At 38.4% G+C, this 21023-nt stretch overlaps 1 non-coding gene across 1 annotated transcript; it reads right to left on the bottom strand.

Annotated features, from left to right (window-relative positions):
- Positions 1-13176: 13176 nt before the first annotated feature.
- Positions 13177-13284, bottom strand: LOC112788016 (small nucleolar RNA R71). Its single transcript, XR_003195396.1, has one exon. It is a non-coding gene; the product is annotated as a small nucleolar RNA R71 (small nucleolar RNA).
- Between the last annotated feature and the right edge of the window lie 7739 nt (positions 13285-21023).

Below are 21023 nucleotides of genomic sequence, written 5' to 3'. Positions count from 1 at the left end.
TTATAAGCTTCTGTCACACCGTTTTAAGACTCTTGGGCTTATTTTAGAGTATTGAAATATGGGAAAGGTCCTAGGGGTTTTAGTTGGGTTTTTCTTTGAAAAGTTAGCAAACGGAGGTTAGGTTTCTAGTGCATTGCGAATGAGTTAGTTGAGAGAGAAGGAAGAGTGGTGCATATGGTGATTGTTGACAATGAATTGAGAAAGTGATGAACTAATGAGCTCAGAATGGAAGTGATGAATTGATGATGGTTATGATGAGTTGAGGACTCAAGGAGGAATGATGATCTTGTTGAATAATGAGAGTGTGCCAGGCACTATATCCTTAGGTTAAGTATGATAGTATGCAGGGTATTATGTCCCTGGGATTGAATTATGATTGATAATCTTTTCTGCTGCAAGAGTGTGCCATGCACTATATCCTTGGGTTATGCATGCAAGTGTGCCCGGCACTATATCCGTGGATCAATAGAGTGTGCCCGACACTATAATCGTGGGTGTGGCAGAAAAGCTACATCCGAAAGGATGTGTCGGGTTGGCAATTATGGACCGACAAGTGATATCACGAGCCAATAGGATAGACATTCATCATGTGCATTTTCTATTTGTTTGTATGCTTTGCCAACTTGAAATTGTATGCCTAAATGAATAACATGCCTATTTGCTTACTTGAACTACTTGCTCTATACGCTTCTACTTGTGTTTTACTTGCTTGCATTAATTGTGTTTGTCTGGTGCTGAGGAGGTTAGGTAGGCAGTGGCGAAGGGATCGCATGGAGGATAGGTTGGTGAAGGCTGTGGGACAACGGTATTTAGTTAGAATAGAAATCCCTTAAGCTAGAATATCCAGTTTAGTTATGCTTATTTGGTTTAGAATGCTTTAAGTTTGAATCTTGTGATGGATATGGAGTCTAGGATTGCCTTTGGCATCCCGGGGTCTTATATCCTACATCACTGGGCACTGTTACCATACTAAGAACCTCCGGTTCTCATACCATATTTCTGTTGTATTTTTCAGATGCAGGTTGATGCACCATTATTTCGTGGTACATTTTGTACTTAATTGAGTGGATTTTATCCACTAAACTCACACTTATTCATATAATTCGCATGTTTTACATTTTCCTTCCTAATTCTGTGCTATGATTGAAAACATGCTTCTTTGGCCTTAAATTACGAATTTTAATCCTCTCTTATTACCATTCGATGCTTTGATATGTGTGTTAAGTGATTTCAGAGTTTATAGGGCAGGAATGGCTTAGAGGATTGAAAGGAAGCATGCAAAAGTGGAAGGAATACAAGAAATTGAAGGAATTGCTAAAATATCAAGCCTGACCTCTTCGTACTAAATTGATCATAACTTGAGCTACAGAGGTCCAAATGAGACGGTTTTAGTTGCGTTAGAAACCTGACATCTAGGGCTTCAAAATGATATACAATTTGCCATAGTTGCCATGCAGTTAGGCGACGCGCATGCGTGGATCACGCATACACGTGACCTTGTGAAAGTTCAGCGACACGTACGTGTGGGCGACGCGTACGCGTGACAGAGCCACGTGCTGGACGTATCAAAAATTATTGGGGACAATTTCTGGGCTATTTTTGGCCCAGTTTCAAGTCCGAAAAACACAGATTAGAGGCTGTAGAGTGGGGAATCACATTGATTCATTCACACAACTTTCATTAACATAATTTTAGGTTTTAGATATAGTTTCTAGAGAGAGAGAGGCTCTCTCCTCTCTCTAGGTTTTAGGGTTCTTAGGTTTAATTCTTCCCAATTTTAGATTTCTATCTTAGTTTAAATTAGTTTCTCTTCTACTTTTATTTGTCTTAGCATTCTAGTCTATTTAATTCCCTTATTGATTATTTTATGTTCCCAATTTAGTTTATGAATTCTCATGTTAGATTTGATTTTCTATTTAATGTAATTTGAGGTATTTCATATTTATTGCTTCTTTTATTATTTGTGAGTCATCGATGTTTGCAATTGGTTGTTTGGATTTAATATTCCTTGCTAGTTTTATATGTTTTTATGTTGTGCCTTCCAAGTGTTCGATAAAATGCTTAATTGGATTTTAGTGTAGATTTCTCTCCTCTTGGCTTTGGTTGAGTAATTGGAGACTTTTAAGTTATCAAACTCCTTTGTTGACTGATAATTGAAATTTGCTAGTTGATTTGGATCCCTCTAAAGCTAGTCTTTCCTTAGGAGTTGACTAGGACTTGAGGAATCAAATTGATTCGTCCACTTGACTTTCCTTCATAGTTAGAGGTTAACTAAGTGGGAGTAATGGACAATTGATGTCACAATTGATAAGGATAGCTAGGATAGGACGTCTAGTTCTCATACCTTACCAAGAGCTTTTCTTAGTTATTAATTTAATTCCTTGTTATTTACATTCCTTGTTCCACATTTCCAAAACCCAAAAAGATACTTTTCCATAACCAATAATAATACACCTCCCTGCAATTCCTTGAGAGACGACTCGAGGTTTAAATACTTCGGTTTATTTTTATTGGGTTTGCTTTAGTGACAAACAAATTTTTATATGAAAGGATTCTTTGTTGGTTTAGAAACTATACTAGCAACGAGACTTCAATTGTGAAATTCTAAACCGTCAAAAATCCGTTCATCAAAATGGCGCCGTTGCCAGGGAGTTGCAAACGTGTGCCTTATCATTGGTTATTGTATATATTTGCTTTTTGCTTGTTTGTTAGTTTTTGTTAGTTTTAGGACTTTATTGCTTATTTTTATTAGTTTTTGTTTTTACTTGCTACTATGAATTCTCACCCCTTTGGCTATGAGTTTGGTTACAATCATGTTGTAGGGAATGGAAGCTATAATGAGAACACGCATCAAGGTTGGAACAATCAAAGATGTGAGGAGCCACAAGGATTTGATCAACCCTCTTGGCAACAATCCCCTCCAATGTGCTATGAGCAACAACCATTCCACGATGCATCCCAAGACAATGATTATGGCGGACCTTTTCGTGACAACCAACCTCCACCAAATTACTATGGTCAAGAGCCATTTCAGGGTGCGTACCAAGACGATGGATATGGTGGACCCCCTTGTAGTTACCAACAAGCCCCACCATATGCTTATGAACCACCTCCTCAACATAACTCTGAACCATCATACTCATAAGCCCCTTTTCACCATTCACCTCCATATGACCCTAACCCTTATCCACCATACCAACCACCATATGAACCATACAAACCATACATAGAACTACCCCAACTCCAACATAATTACTCTCATGAACCACCACCTCAATATTCACCATCTCCATACCCTTACCAAGAATGACAACACCCTTAATGTTATTCGCCAAGGGCAAATAGAGCTTCAAACCACACTTATCTCTACTTTCACTGGTCTAACCTCTACTCTCCAAGCTCTTATATCCCGCATGATTCAATCCTTTACCCCAATACTCAACCCTCAAGCTCTGATGCACTTACTTTTCACCCATGTCCATCAATCCAAGACAAACATGATCCCAATTATGCTATTGACATGCAACAAGAGAGAAGGTATCATCTTAGGAACGCAATTGATCGGGTTCACTGGTGCACAAAATTGTGATCATCAACAATGGCGCCAAAGGACTTGGAGCTCTCAAACGTGAATCACACTTTATCACAATTCCGCACAACTAACCAGCAAGTGCACTGGGTCGTCCAAGTAATAAACCTTACGTGAGTAAGGGTCGATCCCACGGAGACTGCCGGCTTGAAGCAAGCTATGGTCACCTTGTAAATCTCAGTTAGGCGAATTCAGATGGTGATGGAGAATTTATAATTAAAAGATAAATAAAACATAAAATAAAGATAGAGATACTTATGTAATTCTTTGGTTGGAATTTCAGATAAGCATATGAAGATGCTTTGTTCCTCCTGAACCTCTGCTTTCCTATTGCCTTCTTCCAATCATTCATACTCCTTTCCATGGCAAGCTTTATGTTGGGCATCACCGTTGTCAATGGCTACTTCCCATCCTCTCAGTGAAAATGGTCCTGATGCTCTGTCACAACATCGACTAATCAGCTGTCGGTTCTCGATCATGTCGGAATAGGATCCATTGATCCTTTTGCGTCTGTCACACGCCCCACAATCGCGAGTTTGAAGCTCGTCACAGTCATCCCTTCCCAGATCCTACTCAGAATACCACAGACAAGGTTTAGACTTTCCGGATCTCAGGAATGGCCGCCAATAATTCTAGCCTATACCACGAAGGTTCCAATCTTAGATTAGAAACCCAAGAGATACGCATTCAAGCCATTGCTAGTAGAACAGATGTGGTTGTCAGGCACATGTTCATAGGTGAGAATGATGATGAGTGTCACGGATCATCACATTCATCAAGTTGAAGAACGAATGAATATCTTGGAGAAGAAATAGACTTGAGTTGAATAGAAAAACAATAGTACTTTGTATTAATTCATGAAGAACAGTAGAGCTCCACACCTTAATCTATGGTGTGTAGAAACTCTACCGTTAAAAATACATAAGAACAAATAGTGTAAGCATGGCCGAATGGCCAGCCTCAAAGGTCTAAGGACTAAACGTCCCAAGATTGATCAAAATACAATAGTATAAGGTCCTATTTATAGAGAACTAGTAGCCTAGGGTTTACAAAAATCAGTAATTAATGCAGAAATCTTCCTCCGGGCCCACTTGGTGTGTGCTTGGGCTGAGCATTGAAGCATTTTCGTGTAGAGACTTTTCTTGGAGTTAAACGTCAGCTTTTGTGCCAGTTTGGGCGTTTAACTCCAGCTTTTGTGCCAGTTTTGGAGTTAAACGCCAGAATTCTTGAGCTGACATGGAACACCTGTTTGGGCCATCAAATCTCGGGCAAAGTATGGACTATTATATATTCCTAGAAAGCTCAGGATGTCTATTTTCCAACGCAATTGAGAGCGCGCCAATTGGGCTTCTTTAGCTCCAAAAATTCTACTTTGAGTGCAGGGAGGTCAGAATCCAACAGCATTTGCAGTCCTTTTTCAGCCTCTGAATCAGATTTTTGCTCAGGTCCCTCAATTTCAGCCAGAAAATACCTGAAATCACAGAAAAATACACAAACTCATAGTAAAGTCCAGAAGAGTGATTTTTATTTAAAAACTAATAAAAATATAATAAAAACTAATAAAAATATACTAAAAACATACTAAAAATAATGCCAAAAAGCATATAAATTATCCGCTCATCATTCACGCATACATACTTCAAGAGAAACAAGAGGAGACCCAAAAAATGGAGGTAGGAGAGACCCTTGAAGATGAAGGAGTAGTTGAAGAATTAGGGGGAAATGAAGAAAGTTGTAAGAAGGCGGAAGTCATAAAGGAGGAGTTGGATTTTGTAATAGAGCAAGTGGAGAAAGCCGAAATTATTGAAGAAGAGGAAGTGGTTGAAGACTTAGAAGATGCGAAACCTCCATGGGAACCTCCAATCATAGAACCCCCTCCAAGAAGCTTGAAATTGATGTTGAGGAGGGTGTACAACCTCCAAAGCATATTATAGTTGGAGACCTTGAAGAGGTTGATCAAGAGATGGATTCAATCATTGATGAATCCCTATCTACAATTGAATCCTCTCCCAGTGGATGTGAAATAGCCAAAGAGAAAGTTGGTGAACAAGGAATTGAAGTTGAAGATACTTGTCAAGAGGTGGAGGAATTTAAAGAGGAGCACAAGGGAGTGGACCTTGCATTGTCAAAGTGTGGGGAGGCCCCCTTTTCTAAGTCCATTCAAGTGGGTAAATCTCTTATCTCTAGGCTTTCTAATTCCACTTGAGTATGGGTTGCTTGAAACGAATGGTCAACTTAGAGCTCTTTGCGAATTGAAGAGTAAGGGAGAATTGTGTAGTAGTTGGAAACATCACTCTAGGTTCATGATGGTTGCACGCTCAAAGTTTGATAGCAATGGTTGGTGTAGAACCAAAGTGAATGGGTCTAGGAGGATGTCTGGGTGCTTAAATGAGAATTCCAAGGTTAAACCACCCGGTTGGAACAATGATAATCAATACGAAGACGGGTGCAAAAGCAAGGTTTGGGACCCCGGAATTCATTCTAACAATCAACACTCTTGGGGCCTTGTCACTTGCTTTAACTTGCTTGAAGACTTTATGCGCCTAGTTTGGGACCCCAGAGGCTATTGAAATTACAAACATTGGTGGAGATTCCTGGATGAGTTCAAGCATAAGCCACCATGACAAGGAGCTCAGCAAATGTCCAACTTAAGGACAATAACTAAAAGTGCTAGGTGGGAGACAACCCACCATGGTATGATCATTCCTTTTTATTCCTAGTTTCATTTTATTTTATTTTTCTCAGTGTTATTTCATAAATTCTGCATCATCACCTGCATTCTGCATAAAAAAAAAAGGGCGTACGACGCGTAAGCGTCAATGACACACGCGCGTCACATGGGGGTATGCACAACCATTAAAATTAAACAGAGAGTTACGCTAGAACGACGCGGGAGGGGTGCCTTACGCACAAGCAACCCTACGCATGCACATACCTTAAGCATACATGTCCCCTGCGATTTTCCCCATCCACGCGTAAGCGTCGGTGATGCGTACACGTTGACATCCAAATCGGCGTAAAAGGTGAAATTGAGCAGAGAGTTTGGCTGCCCTGCTGCTGGAATCGTGCGAGTGGTAACGCGTACGCGTGGATGACGCTTACGCGTCGCACGGCCAACTCAATTTTCACGCATCGCGTCGCGTCCCGTTTTTCATTCCCTTCTCCATTCTTCTTCCTTTCTCACTATCTTCTCCTCCCTTCTCATCCTTATTCTCTTTCATTATATTTAACTTAATTTATTTGCATACTTTCATTCATTGTATTTTAATCTTGTGCATGTTTTATTTTTTTTTTTCTAAGTTTATTATTTTACCATTGGTGTTAATTGTTCTTATTCAACTGTTGCATCTTTTCTTGCATTATTCTGGTGCTTCGTGACTTGTTTCTTATTGTTGGGCATTATTAATTATACGTCAATGCTAATTTTTATGACACTTGTATTCCTTTTGCATTGACATGAATTTATATTATCTTTCATTACCTACTGTCTCTTCCCCTTTGTTGTAATTTTTGCACTATTGATATGCCATTTGCCTCTATTATTTTCTCACGTACATGTTGTAGATACCATGTAATTGAGACCCTCATTATTCGGCATTAACCCAACCATATTTTATTTGTTTTCTATCTTTGTTTTTGGGTTACTTTTCTTCCCTTTTTTCTCTTCTTTCAGGATGGCCATCAAGAAGGGAAACGAAAGACTTTTACATGGGGCAACCGACAAGTCCATCTGCACAATCTTTGGAGAAAAGCATCAGTTGTAGCAACCCGTCCACTTGCACATCTCAGCATGCACCGAGGACGGTGCAATCTTTAAGTGTGGGGAGGTCGATACCGACTTCCGTGGGTTAGTTATTTCCTATTTCAACACCAATGTTTAATTTTCCTTGTTAAATTAGTTGTTGCATTTGCATGTTTGATTGCATGATTGTTTGATTTTGTGCATGTTCTTCTACCACTACTTGGTTGGAGTGATAAGTTCTTTTTCAAGACCCTTTTTATAGCATTTCACTAATTTAAATTAAAACTTTTTTGTTAAACTTGTTTGAAGATTATAATTTGGAACATGGTTTATAACTAAGAATACACAACCTGTGAGATTTTGAGCTTAATTATATGGTTACATTATTTAACCATAATTTTTATTCTTGTGTGTTTTCTTCACTATGATTGCAATCTTTGCTTTGTTCCATTCTATATGTCCATTGTTTAGTGTATTTGCATGCATACATATGATTGAGGCCATTAATTTTTATTAGCTCACTTATCCCAAATAGCCTACCACTTTAATTACCCTTGTTTACCACTTTGAGCCTTTTTACCCCCATTTGTTCTTTATATTACCACATCACTAGTCTTAAGCGGAAAAACAATTAATTATCCCATTTGAATCTTTGGTTAGCTTAAGATAGAGATAGTGTAATAACTAAGTGTGGGGAATTGTGGGAACTTAGATTGATGAAAAAGTATCATGTTTTATTAACAAAAATATTGAGAATTTGGGTGCATACTCATGTGGGACCAGAAAAACCATAAGCATTGATATGTTATGTTTACTTTCATGTTCATCAAAAAAATAAAAAAATAAATAAAATAAAATAAAATAAAAAAATATTTATTACAATATAAATAAATAAATAAATAAATAAATAAATAGGAGACAAAAATACCCCAATGTTAAGTTTAATAAAAGATCAATGCATATGTGGTGAAATTAAAGAAAATTTGATACATGAGTATGTGAAATATACAAAAGTGAGATTATGGGTAGCTAGGCATGATTTTAGAGTTATATAGAGTGTGTGTGTGTTAGGTGAGAACTTAGGTTAGTCATAGATTCATATTATAGCTCACTTGGCCATACATATATCCTCACCCTTACCTTAGCCCCATTACAACCTTGAAAAGACCTCATGATGTTTGCATTTGTACACTAAATATTTGTTGATTGGTTAAATAAAGAACAAAGTTTTAGAAAGCATGACTAGAGAAGAGTAGAATGGATTGACCCTAGACACTTGAGCGATTAGAGTGCATATACACTTCCAGTGAGGGTTCGATGCTCGATTCTTTGTTCCCAACTTTCACGAGCTTTCTTCTTACAAGTTTACTTTTACTTTATTTTGTGATTTGAATTAGTGAAATTTGATTTATGTTTGTCTTGGAGAATCTGTTTACTTTTAACTAAGTAGGTAGAAGTATTTTTGCATGTAGTTGCATTTATATAGATAGGTTACATTTTATAATTTCTACCATTCCTCTTCACTGCTTTGTAGCTTCTCCTGAACTTAGCATGAGGACATGCTAATGTTTAAGTGTGGGGAGATTTGATGCACCACTATTTCGTGGTGCATTTTGTACTTAATTCAGTGGATTTTATCCACTAAACTCACACTTATTCATATAATTCGCATGTTTTACATTTTCCTTCCTAATTCTGTGCTATGATTGAAAACATGCTTCGTTGGCCTTAAATTACTAATTTTAATCCTCTCTTATTACCATTCGATGCCTTGATATGTGTGTTAAGTGATTTCAGGGTTTATAGGACAGGAATGGCTTAGAGGATGGAAAGGAAGCATGCAAAAGTGGAAGGAAAACAAGAAATTAAAGGAATTGCTAAGCTGTCAAGCCTGACCTCTTCGTACTAAATCGATCATAACTTGAATGAGGCGGTTCCAGTTGTGTTGGAAAGATAACATCTGAGGCTTCGAAATGATATACAATTTGTCATAGTTTCCATGCAGTTGGGCAACGCGCATGCGTGGATCACGCGTACGCATGACCTTTGATGAGCGGATAATTTATACGCTTTTTGGAATTGTTTTTAGGTAGTTTTTAGTATGTTTTAGTTAGTTTTTATTATATTTTTATTAGTTTTTAAATAAAAATCACATTTCTGGACTTTACTCTGAGTTTTTTGTATTTTTCTGTGATTTCAGGTATTTTCTGGCTGAAATTGAGGGACCTGAGCAAAAATCTGATTCAGAGGCTGAAAAATGACTGCAGATGCTATTGGATTCTGACCTCCCTGCACTCAAAGTAGATTTTCTGGAGCTACAGAAGCCCAATTGGCACGCTCTTAATTGCGTTGGAAAGTAGACATCCTGGGCTTTCCAGAAATATATAATAGTCCATACTTTGCCCGAGATTTGATGGCCCAAACTAGCGTTCCAAGTCAGCATAAAAATTTCTGGCGTCAAAACGTCAGAACTGGCATAAAAGCTGGAGTTAAACGCCCAAACTGGCACAAAAGCTGGCGTTTAACTCCAAGAGAAGCCTCTACACGTGAAAGCTTCAATGCTCAGCCCAAGCACACACCAAGTGGGCCCGAAAGTGGATTTCTGCATCATTTACTTATTTCTGTAAACCCTAGGCTACTAGTTCTCTATAAATAGGACCTTTTGCTATTGTATTTTCATCTTTAAATCAATCTTTTAATCATGTTTTGATGATTGAACCCTCTTTGGGAGGCTGGCCATTCGGCCATGCCTAGACCTTTTGTTCTTATGTATTTTCAACGGTGGAGTTTCTACACCCCATAGATTAAGGTGTGGAGCTCTGCTGTTCCTCATGAATTAATGCAAAGTACTATTGTTTTTCTATTCAACTCAAGCCTATTTTTTCTCTAAGACATTCATTTGCACTCAAGAACATGATGAATGTGATGATTATGTGACACTCATCACCATTCTCACCTATGAACGCGTGCCTAACAACCACTTCTGTTCTTCATGCAAACAAGCTTGAATGTGTATCTCTTGAGTTTCTAATCTAAGATTGGAACCTTTGTGGTATAGGCTGGAATTATTGGTGGCCATTCCTGAGATTCGGAAAGTCTAAACTTTATCTGTGGTATTCCGAGTAGGATCTGGGAAGGGATGACTGTGACGAGCTTCAAACTCGCGAGTGTTGGGCGTAGTGACAGACGCAAAAGGATCAATGGATCCTATTCCAACATGATCAAGAACCGACAGATGATTAGCCGTGCGGTGACAGCGCATTTGGACCATTTTCACTGAGAGGATGGGAAGTAGCCATTGACAACGGTGAAACCCAACATACAGCTTGCCATGGAAAGGAGTATGAATGATTGGATGAAGACAATAGGAAAGCAGAAGTTCAGGAGGAACAAAGCATCTTCATACGCTTATCTGAAATTCTCACCAATGAATTACATAAGTATCTCTATCTTATTTTATATTTTATTCATCTTTTAATTATCAATTCTCTATAACCATTTGAATTCGCCTAGCTGAGATTTACAAGATGAGCATAGCTTGCTTCAAGCCGACAATCTCCGTGGGATCGACCCTTACTCACGTAAGGTTTATTACTTGGACGACCCAGTGCACTTGCTGGTTAGTTGTGCGGAGTTGTGACAAAGAGTTGAGATTACAATTGTGCGTACCAAGTTGTTGGCGCCATTGATGATCACAATTTCGTGCACCAAGTTTTTGGCGCCGTTGCCGGGGATTGTTCGAGTTTGGACAACTGACGGTTCATCTTGTTGCTTAGATTAGGTAATTTTATTTTGTTTTTATTCTTCATAATTTTTAAGAATGAATTCTAGAGTTTCAGATGATGTTTTTATCATCACAAAAGCTTATTGATTCTCATCAATTTGGCTGTTGTATGTAATGTCCTGCTGAAGCTTGGCTAGCCATGTCTAATCTTTTTAGACTGAAGCTTTAGACTAACATTGCATGATTCCTGAAATTCTTATTAAGAATTTTGAAATCTTTATTTTCTTTTCCAAATAATTTTCGAAAAATTTACAAAAAAATTTATAAAATCATAAAAACCAAAAAATAATTTATGTTTCTTGTTTGAGTCTAGTGTCAATTTTTAAGTTTGGTGTCAATTGCATTTTTCTAAATTTTGAAAATTACATACATTATGTTCTCCACTAATCTTCAAGTTATTCTTGATGATTTCCTTGCTCTGATCTTTAAATTCTCTTGTCTTGTGTGTTTTGTTATTTTTCATATACATTTTCAATTTGTTAGTGTCTCTAATATAAAAATTTCTAAGTTTGGTGTCTTGCATGCATTGTTTATTTGATCTTAGTTTTCCATGATTAGTTACATTTTGATTGTTTGTCATCATTGAAAAATTCAAAAAAAAATTTCAAAATTATGTCTTTTCAAGTCAATAATACAGAGAATTAAAGATTCAGAACATGCAGCAGAGGAATTCCAGAGAAAAAGCTGGGCGTTCAAAACGCCCAATGAGGAAGGAGAACTGGCGTTTAAACGCCAGCCAGGGTACCTGGTTGGGCGTTAAACGCCCAAAAGGGTAGTATTTTGGGCGTTAAATGCCAGATTGGATACCATTCTGGGCGTTTAACGCTAGGATGGCACAAGAGGGAAGATTTTGTTTTCAATTCAAATCTTTTTCAAATTTTCATAATTTTTCAAAATAAAATCTTTTTCAGATCATATCTTTTCAATCATATCTTTTGAAAATCAAATCCTTTCCATTTTTTTTAGTATTTTCGAAAATCCTTGCTAAAATTAATGATTTAATTCAAAATTTTCAAGTTGTTACCTGCCTATTAAAAAAGGATCAAATTTTAAATTCTAGAATCATGTCTTTTAATTTCTTGTTAGTCAAGTAATCAACTTTAATTTTAAAAATTCTTTTAAATTGATTTTCAATCATATCTTCTCAATCACATCTTTTTCAAAATAATTTTCAATCATATTTTTTTTTATTTATGATTTCAAAATCTTTTTCAAAATCACTTAACTACTTTCTCAATTTTAATTTTCGAAAATCATCAATCAATTTTTTTCAAAATTTCTTTTAATTATTTCAAAATCTTTCAAAATTTAATTTCGAAAATTCTTTTCTCCCCTCTCACGTTCTTCTATTTAAGGGACTAGCACTCTTCCTCAATGTGCAATTCGGACTCCCTCTCTCTATAAGTTCAAATTCTCTCCTTTCTACCTCCTCCTTCTATTCTTCTTTTCCTCTGACATCTCAAGGAATCTCTATACTGTGACATAGAGGATTCCATACTTTCTTCTCCTCTCTTTCATATGAGCAGGAGCAAGGACAAAGGCATTCTTGTTGAAGCTGATCCTGAACCTGAAAGGACCTTGAAGAGAAAGCTAAGAGAAGCTAAAGCACAACTCTCTGGAGAGGACCTAACAGAAATTTTCAAACAAGAAGAAGCCATGGAAGCCGAAAACAACAACAATGCCAACAATGCAAGGAAGGTGCTTGGTGACTTTACTGCACCTACTCTCGACTTCTGTGGGAGAAGCATCTCTATCCCTGCCATTGGAGCAAACAACTTTGAGCTGAAGCCTCAATTAGTTTCTCTAATGCAACAGAATTGCAAGTTTCATGGACTTCTATTGGAAGATCCTCATCAGTTCTTAGCTGAATTCTTGTAAATCTGTGACACTGTTAAGACCAATGGGGTTGACCCTGAGGTCTACAGACTTATGCTCTTCCCTTTTGCTGTAAGAGACAGAGCTAGGATATGGTTGGATTCACAACCTAAGAAAAGACTGAACTCTTGGGAAAAGCTGGTCAGTGCTTTTCTGGCCAAATTCTTTCCACCTCAAAAATTGAGTAAGCTAAGAGTGGAGGTCCAGACCTTCAGACAGAAGGAAGGTGAATCCCTCTATGAAGCTTGGGAAAGATACAAGCAATTAATCAGAAGGTGTCCTTCTGACATGCTTTCTGAATGGAGCATCATAGGTATCTTCTATGATGGTCTATCTGAACTATCCAAGATGTCATTGGACAGCTCTGCTGGAAGATCTCTTCATCTGAAGAAGACGCCTGCAGAAGCTTAGGAACTCATTGAGGTGGTTGCAAATAACCAATTCATGTACACTTCTAAAAGGAATCCTGTGAATAATGGGACAAATCAGAAGAAAAGAGTTCTTGAGATTGATACTCTGAACGCCATATTGGCTTAGAACAAAATATTGACTCAGCAAGTCAATATGATTTCTCAGAGTCTGTCTAAAATGCAAGCAGCAACAGGCAGTACCAAAGAAGCTTTATCTGAAGAAGAAGCTTATGATCCTGAGAACCCAGCAATGGAAGAGGTGAATTACATGGGAGAACCCTATGAAAACACATATAATCCTTCATGGAGAAATCACCCAAATCTCTCATGGAAGGACCAACAGAGGCCTCAACAAGGCTTCAACAACAGTAATGGTGAAAGAAATAGGTTTAGCAATAGCAAGCCTTTTCCATCATCTTCTCAGCAACAGACAGAGAATTCTAAGCAGAGCCACTCTGACTTAGCAACTGTAGTCTCTGATCTATCTAAGACCACTCAAAGTTTCATGACTGAAACAAGGTCCTCTATTAGAAATTTGGAGGCACAAGTGGGTCAGCTGAGTAAGAAAATTACTGAACTCCCTCCTAGTACTCTCCCAAGCAATACAGAACAAAACCCAAAGAGAGAATGCAAGGCCATAAACACGTCCCACATGGCAGAATGCATAGAAGATGGAAAGGCAGTGATTTTCACTGAGGAAGACCTCAATGGACGTCCACTGGCCTCCAAGGAGTTCCCTAATGAGGAACCATGGGAATCTGAGCCTCATACAGAGACCATAGAGGTTCCATTGAATTTACTTCTGCCATTCATGAACTCTGATGAGTATTCTTCCTCTGAAGAGGATGAAAATGTTACTAAAGAGCAATATGCTAAGTACCTTGGAGCAATCATGAAGCTAAATGCCAAGCTATTTGGTAATGAGACTTGGGAGGATGAACCCCCTTACTCACCAAAGAACTGGATGACTTGACTAGGCAGAGATTACCTCAGAAGAGGCAGGATCCTGGAAAGTTCTCAATACCTTGTACCATAGGCACCATGACCTTTGAGAAAGCTCTGTGTGATCTGCGGTCAAGTATAAACCTCATGCCACTCTCTGTGATGGAGAAGCTAGGGATCCGTGAGGTACAAGCTGTAAGAATCTCACTAGAGATGGCAGACAATTCAAGGAAACAGGCTTATGGACTTGTAGAGGATGTCTTGGTAAAGGTTGAAGGCCACTACATCCCTGCTGATTTCATAATCCTAGACACTGGGAAGTGTATGGATGAATCCGTCATCCTTGGCAGACCCTTCCTAGCCACAGCAAAAGTTGTGATTGATGTTGACAGAGGAGAATTGGTCCTTCAAGTGAATGAGGACTCCCTTGTGTTTAAAGCTCAAGGATCTCCCTCTGTAACCATGGAGAGGAAGCATGAAAAGCTTCTCTCAATGCAGAGTCAATTAGAGCCCCCACATTCAAACTCTAAGTTTGGTGTTGGGAGGCCATCATCATGCTCTGAGTATCTGTGAGGCTCCATGAGAGCCCACTGTCAAGCTATTAACATTAAAGAAGCGCTTGTTGGGAGGCAACCCAATTTTATCATATCTATTTATTTTCCATTGTTATTTTATATTTTCTGTAGGTTGATGATCATGTGAAGCCACAAAAATAACTGAAAAAGCAAAAACAAAATGAAAAACAGTATTAAAAATAGCACACCTTGGAGGAGAAGCTTACTGGCGTTTAAACGCCAGTAAGGGTAGCAGAATGGGCGTTAAATGCCCAGTCGAGCACCATTCTGGGTGTTTAACGCCAGAAATGGGCATAGAGTTGGCGTTTAAACACCATAAAGGGGAGAAAAGCTGGAGTTAAACACCAGAAATGGGCAGGAACCTGGCATTTAACGCCAGGATTGGCAATCAAGGGGGCGTCTACACGCCAACATGGTGCAGGGATGAGAAATCCATGACACCTCAGGATCTGTGGACCCCACAGGATCCCCACCTACCTCCTCTCTCTCTCTCTCTCTTCTTCACACCTTTCCATAACACCCTTCCCCAAATACCCTTCACCAATGACCTCAATACCTCTTCCCCAAAAATCCCTCACCTATCAAATCCTACCCTCTTCTCCATAATCTCTTCACCAATCCACATCCATCCACCATAGATCCCCACCTACCTCACCATTCAAATTTAAACCACTTTCCCTCCCAAACCCACCCATACATGGCCGAACCCTACCCCTCTCTACATTCCTATATAAACCCATCTTCATTCATTCATTTTCACACATCATACACACTACTTCTCCCCCTTGGCCGAACCACAAAACCCCCTCCATCTCCTCCATTTTCTTCTTCTACTCTTTTCTTTCATCTTTTGCTCGAGGACGAGCAAGCCTTCTAAGTTTGGTATGGTAAAAGCTAAAGCTTTTTATTTTTCCATAACCATTTATGACACCTAAGGCCGGAGAAACCTCTAGAAAGAGGAAAGGGAAGGCAAAAGCTTCCGCCTCCGAGTCATGGGAGATGGAGAGATTCATCTCAAAGATCCATCAAGACCACTTCTATGAAGTTGTGGCCAAGAAGAAGGTGATCCCCGAGGTCCCTTTCAAACTCAAAAAGGGTGAATATCCGGAGATCCGACATGAGATTCGAAGAAGAGGTTGGAAAGTTCTCACCAACCCCATTCAACAAGTTGGAATCTTAATGGCTCAAGAGTTTTATGCCAATGCATGGATCACCAAGAACCATGATCAAAGTGTGAACCCGGACCCAAAGAATTGGCTTACAATGGTCCGGGAGAAATACTTAGATTTCAGTCCGGAAAATGTAAGGTTGGCATTCAACTTGCCAATGATGCAAGGAGATGCACGTCCCTACACTAGAAGGGTCAACTTTGATCAAAGGTTGGACCAAGTCCTCATAGACATTTGTGAAGAGGGCGCTCAATGGAAGAGAGATTCAAGAGGGAAGCTGGTTCAACTAAGAAGGCATGACCTCAAGCCCGTGGCTAGGGGATGGTTGGAGTTTATCCAACGCTCAATCATTCCTACTAGTAACCGGTCTGAAGTTACTATAGACCGGGCTATCATGATCCATAGCATCATAATTGGAGAGGAAGTAGAAGTTCATGAGGTTATATCCCTAGAACTCTACAAGGTGGCGGACAAGTCTTCTACTTTGGCAAGGTTAGCCTTCCCTCATCTCATTTGTCACCTCTGTAATTCAGCTGGAATTGACATAGAGGAAGACATCCTCATTAATGAGGACAACCCCATCACTAAGAAAAGGATGGAGCAAACAAGAGAGCCCACTCATGGACAAGAGCATGAGAAAATTCCTCATCATGAAATCCCTGAGATGTCTCAAGGGATGCATTTTCCTCCATAAAACTATTGGGAACAACTCAACACCTCCCTAGGAGAATTAAGTTCCAACATGGGACAACTAAGGGTGGAGCACCAAGGGCATTCCATCCTCCTCCATGAAATTAGAGAAGACCAAAGAGTCACGAGGGAGGAGAAACAAAGGCAAGGAAGAGACATTGAGGAGCTCAAGGACTCTATAAGATCTTCAAGAGGAAGAACAAGCCGCCATCACTAAGGTGGACCCGTTCTTTAATTTCCTTGTTCTTATTTTTCTGTTTTTCAAAAATTATGCTTTATGTTTTATTTATGTTTGTGTCTTATTACATGATCACTAGTATCTAAGTGTCTATGCCTTAAAGCTATGAATGTCCTATGAATCCATCACCTTTCTTAAATAAAAAGTGTTTTTAATTGCAAAAAGAAAAAGAAGTACATGAATTTCGAATTTTAAAACAGATTAATTATTTTGATATGGTGGCAATACTTTTTGTTTTTCTGAATGAATGCTTGAACAGTGCATATTTTTTAATTTGTTGTTCATGAATGTTAAAATTGTCGGCTCTTGAAAGAATGATGAAAAAAGGAGAAATGCTATTGATAATCTGAAAAATCATAAAATTAATTCTTGAAGCAAGAAAAAGCAGTGAAAAGCTTGCAGAAAAAAAAGAGGCAAAAAATAAAAAAAAATAGAAAGAAAAAGCAAGCAGAAAAAGCCAATAGCCCTTTAAACCAAAAGGCAATGGTAAAATAAAAAGGATCCAAGGCTTTGAGTATCAGTAGATAGGAGGGCCCACAGGAATAAAATCCTGGCCTAAGCGGCTAAACCAAGCTGTCTCTAACCATGTGCTTGTGGCATGAAGGTGTCAAGTGAAAAGCTTGAGACTGAGCGGTTAAAGTCATGGTCCAAAACAATAAGAGTGTGCTTAAGAGCTCTGGACACCTCTAATTGGGGATTCTAGCAAAGCTGAGTCACAATCTGAAAAGGTTCACCCAGTTATGTGTCTGTGGCATTTATGTATCCGGTGGTAATACTGGAAAACAAAATGCTTAGGGTCACGGGCAAGACTCATAAAGTAACTATGTTCAAAAATCAACATGCTGAACTAGGAGAATCAATAACACTATCTAAATTCTGAGTTCCTATAGATGCCAACCATTCTAAACTTCAAAGGATAAAGTGAGATGCCAAAACTGTTCAGAAGCAAAAAGCTAATAGCCCCGCTCATCTAATTAAGACTGATCTTCATAAATGTTTTTGGAATTCATTGTATATTCTCTTCTTTTTATCCTATTTGATTTTCAGTTTCTTGGAGACAAGCAACAATTTAAGTTTGGTGTTGTGATGAGCGGATAATTTATACGCTTTTTGGCATTGTTTTTAGGTAGTTTTTATTATGTTTTAGTTAGTTTTTATTATATTTTTATTAGTTTTTAAATAAAAATCATATTTCTGGACTTTACTATGAGTTTGTGTATTTTTCTGTGATTTCAGGTATTTTCTGGCTGAAATTGAGGGACCTGAGCAAAAATCTGATTCAGAGGCTTAAAAAGGACTGCAGATAATATTGGATTCTGACCTCTCTGAACTCAAAGTGGATTTTCTGGAGCTACAAAAGCCCAATTGGCGCTCTCTCAATTGCGTTGGAAAGTAGACATCCTGGGCTTTCCAGAAATATATAATAGTCCATACTTTGCCTGAGATTTGATGGCCCAAACTGGCGTTCTAAATCAACATAAAAATTCCTGGCGTCAAAACGCCAGAACTGGCATAAAAGCTGGAGTTAAACGCCCAAACTGGCACAAAAGCTGGCGTTTAACTCCAAGAGAAGCCTCTACACGTGAAAGCTTCAATGCTTAGCCCAAGCACACACCAAGTGGGCCCAGAAGTGGATTTCTGCATCATTTACTTATTTCTCTAAATCCTAGGCTATTAGTTCTCTATAAATAGGACCTTTTGCTATTGTATTTTCATCTTTCAATCAATCTTTTAATCATGTTTTGATGATTGAACCCTCTTTGGGAGGCTGGCCATTCGGCCATGGCTAGACCTTTTGTTCTTATGTATTTTCAACGGTGGAGTTTCTACACCCCATAGATTAAGGTGTGGAGCTTTGCTGTTCCTCATGAATTAATGCAAAGTACTATTATTTTTCTATTCAACTCAAGCCTATTTCTTCTCCAAGATATTCATTCACACTCAAGAACATGATGAATGTGATGATTATGTGACACTCATCACCATTCTCACCTATGAACGCGTGCCCGACAACCACTTCCATTCTACATGCAAACAAGCTTGAATGTGTATCTCTTGGGTTTCTAATCTAAGATTGGAACCTTCGTGGTATAGGCTAGAATTATTGGTGGCCATTCCTGAGATCCGAAAAGTCTAAACCTTGTCTGTGGTATTCCGAGTAGGATCTGGGAAGAGATGACAGTGACGGGCTTCAAACTCGCGAGTGTTAGGCGTAGTGACAGACGCAAAAGGATCAATGGATCCTATTCCAACATGATCGAGAACCGACAGATGCTTACTGTGCGGTGACAGCACATTTGGACCATTTTCAATGAGAGGACGGGAGGTAGCCATTGACAACGGTGAAACCCAACATACAGCTTGCCATGGAATGGAGTATGAATGATTGGATGAAGACAATAGGAAAGCAGAAGTTCAGGAGGAACAAAGCATCTTCATACACTTATCTGAAATTCTCACCAATGAATTACATAAGTATCTCTATCTTATTTTATATTTTATTCATCTTTTAATTATCAATTCTCCATAACCATTTGAATCCGCCTAACTGAGATTTACAAGATGAGCATAGCTTGCTTCAAGCTGACAATCTCCATGGGATCGACCCTTACTCACATAAGGTTTATTACTTGGACGACCCAGTGCACTTGCTGGTTAGTTGTGCGGAGTTGTGACAAAGAGTTGAGATTACAATTGTGCGTACCAAGTTGTTGGCGCCATTGATGATCATAATTTCGTGCACCAACCTTGCAAAAGTTCAGCGACGCGTACGCATGGGCGATGCGTACGCATGACAAAGCCACGTGCTGGACGTATCAAAAATTGCTAGGGGCGATTTCTGTGCTGTTTTTGGCCCAGTTTCAATCCCGAAAAGCACATATTAGAGGCTGTAGAGTGGGGGAATCACATTGATTCATTCACACAACTTTCATTAACATAATTTTAGGTTTTAGATGTAGTTTCTAGAGAGAGAGACGCTCTCTCCTCTCTCTAGGTTTTAGGGTTCTTAGGTTTAATTCTTCCAAATTTTAGATTTCTATCTTAGTTTAAATTAGTTTCTCTTCTACTTTTATTTGTCTTAGCATTCTAGTCTATTTAATTCCCTTATTGATTATTTTATGTTCCCAATTTAGTTTATGAATTCTCATGTTAGATTTAATTTTCTATTTAATGCAATTTGAGGTATTTCATATTTATTGCTTCTTCTATTATTTGTGAGTCATCGATGTTTGCAATTGGTTATTTGGATTTAATATTCCTTGCTAGTTTTCTATGTTTTTATGTTGTGCCTTCCAAGTGTTTGATAAAATGCTTAATTGGATTTTAGTGTAGATTTCTCTCCTCTTGGCTTTGGTTGAGTAATTGGAGACTCTTGAGTTATCAAACTCCTTTGTTGACTGATAATTGAAATTCGCCAGTTGATTTGAATCCCTCTAAAGCTAGTCTTTTCTTAGGAGTTGACTAGGACTTGAGGAATCCAATTGATTCGTCCACTTGACTTTCCTTTATAGTTAGAGGTTAACTAAGTAGGAGCAATGGACAATTGATGTCACAATTGATAAGGATAGCTAGGATAGGACGTCTAGTTCTCATACCTTACCAAATACCAAGAGCTTTTCTTAGTTATTAATTCAATTCCTTGTTATTTACATTCCTTGTTCCACATTTTAAAAACCCAAAAAGATACTTTTCCATAACCAATAATAAATACACCTCCCTGCAATTCCTTGAGAGACGACCTGAGGTTTAAATACTTCGGTTTATTTTTATTGGGTTTGCTTTAGTGACAAAAAAAATTTGTATGAAAGGATTCTTTGTTGGTTTAGAAACTATACTAGCAACGAGACTTCAATTGTGAAATTCTAAACCGTCAAAAATCCGTTCATCATAGGTCGCAACCCACCTCGGTGAGTTATCTGGTTGGTGATAGGAGCAGAGGATTCGGATACTTCTTTTGAGTCTTTTGATTTATTTTGAATATGTCTCTCATTATTGTATTTTGTTTTGC

The sequence above is a fragment of the Arachis hypogaea genome, chromosome 20 (genome assembly GCF_003086295.3).
Source record: "Arachis hypogaea cultivar Tifrunner chromosome 20, arahy.Tifrunner.gnm2.J5K5, whole genome shotgun sequence".
NCBI classification, from domain to species: Eukaryota; Viridiplantae; Streptophyta; class Magnoliopsida; order Fabales; family Fabaceae; genus Arachis; species Arachis hypogaea.
This window is presented reverse-complemented; position numbering and strand designations above follow the sequence as displayed.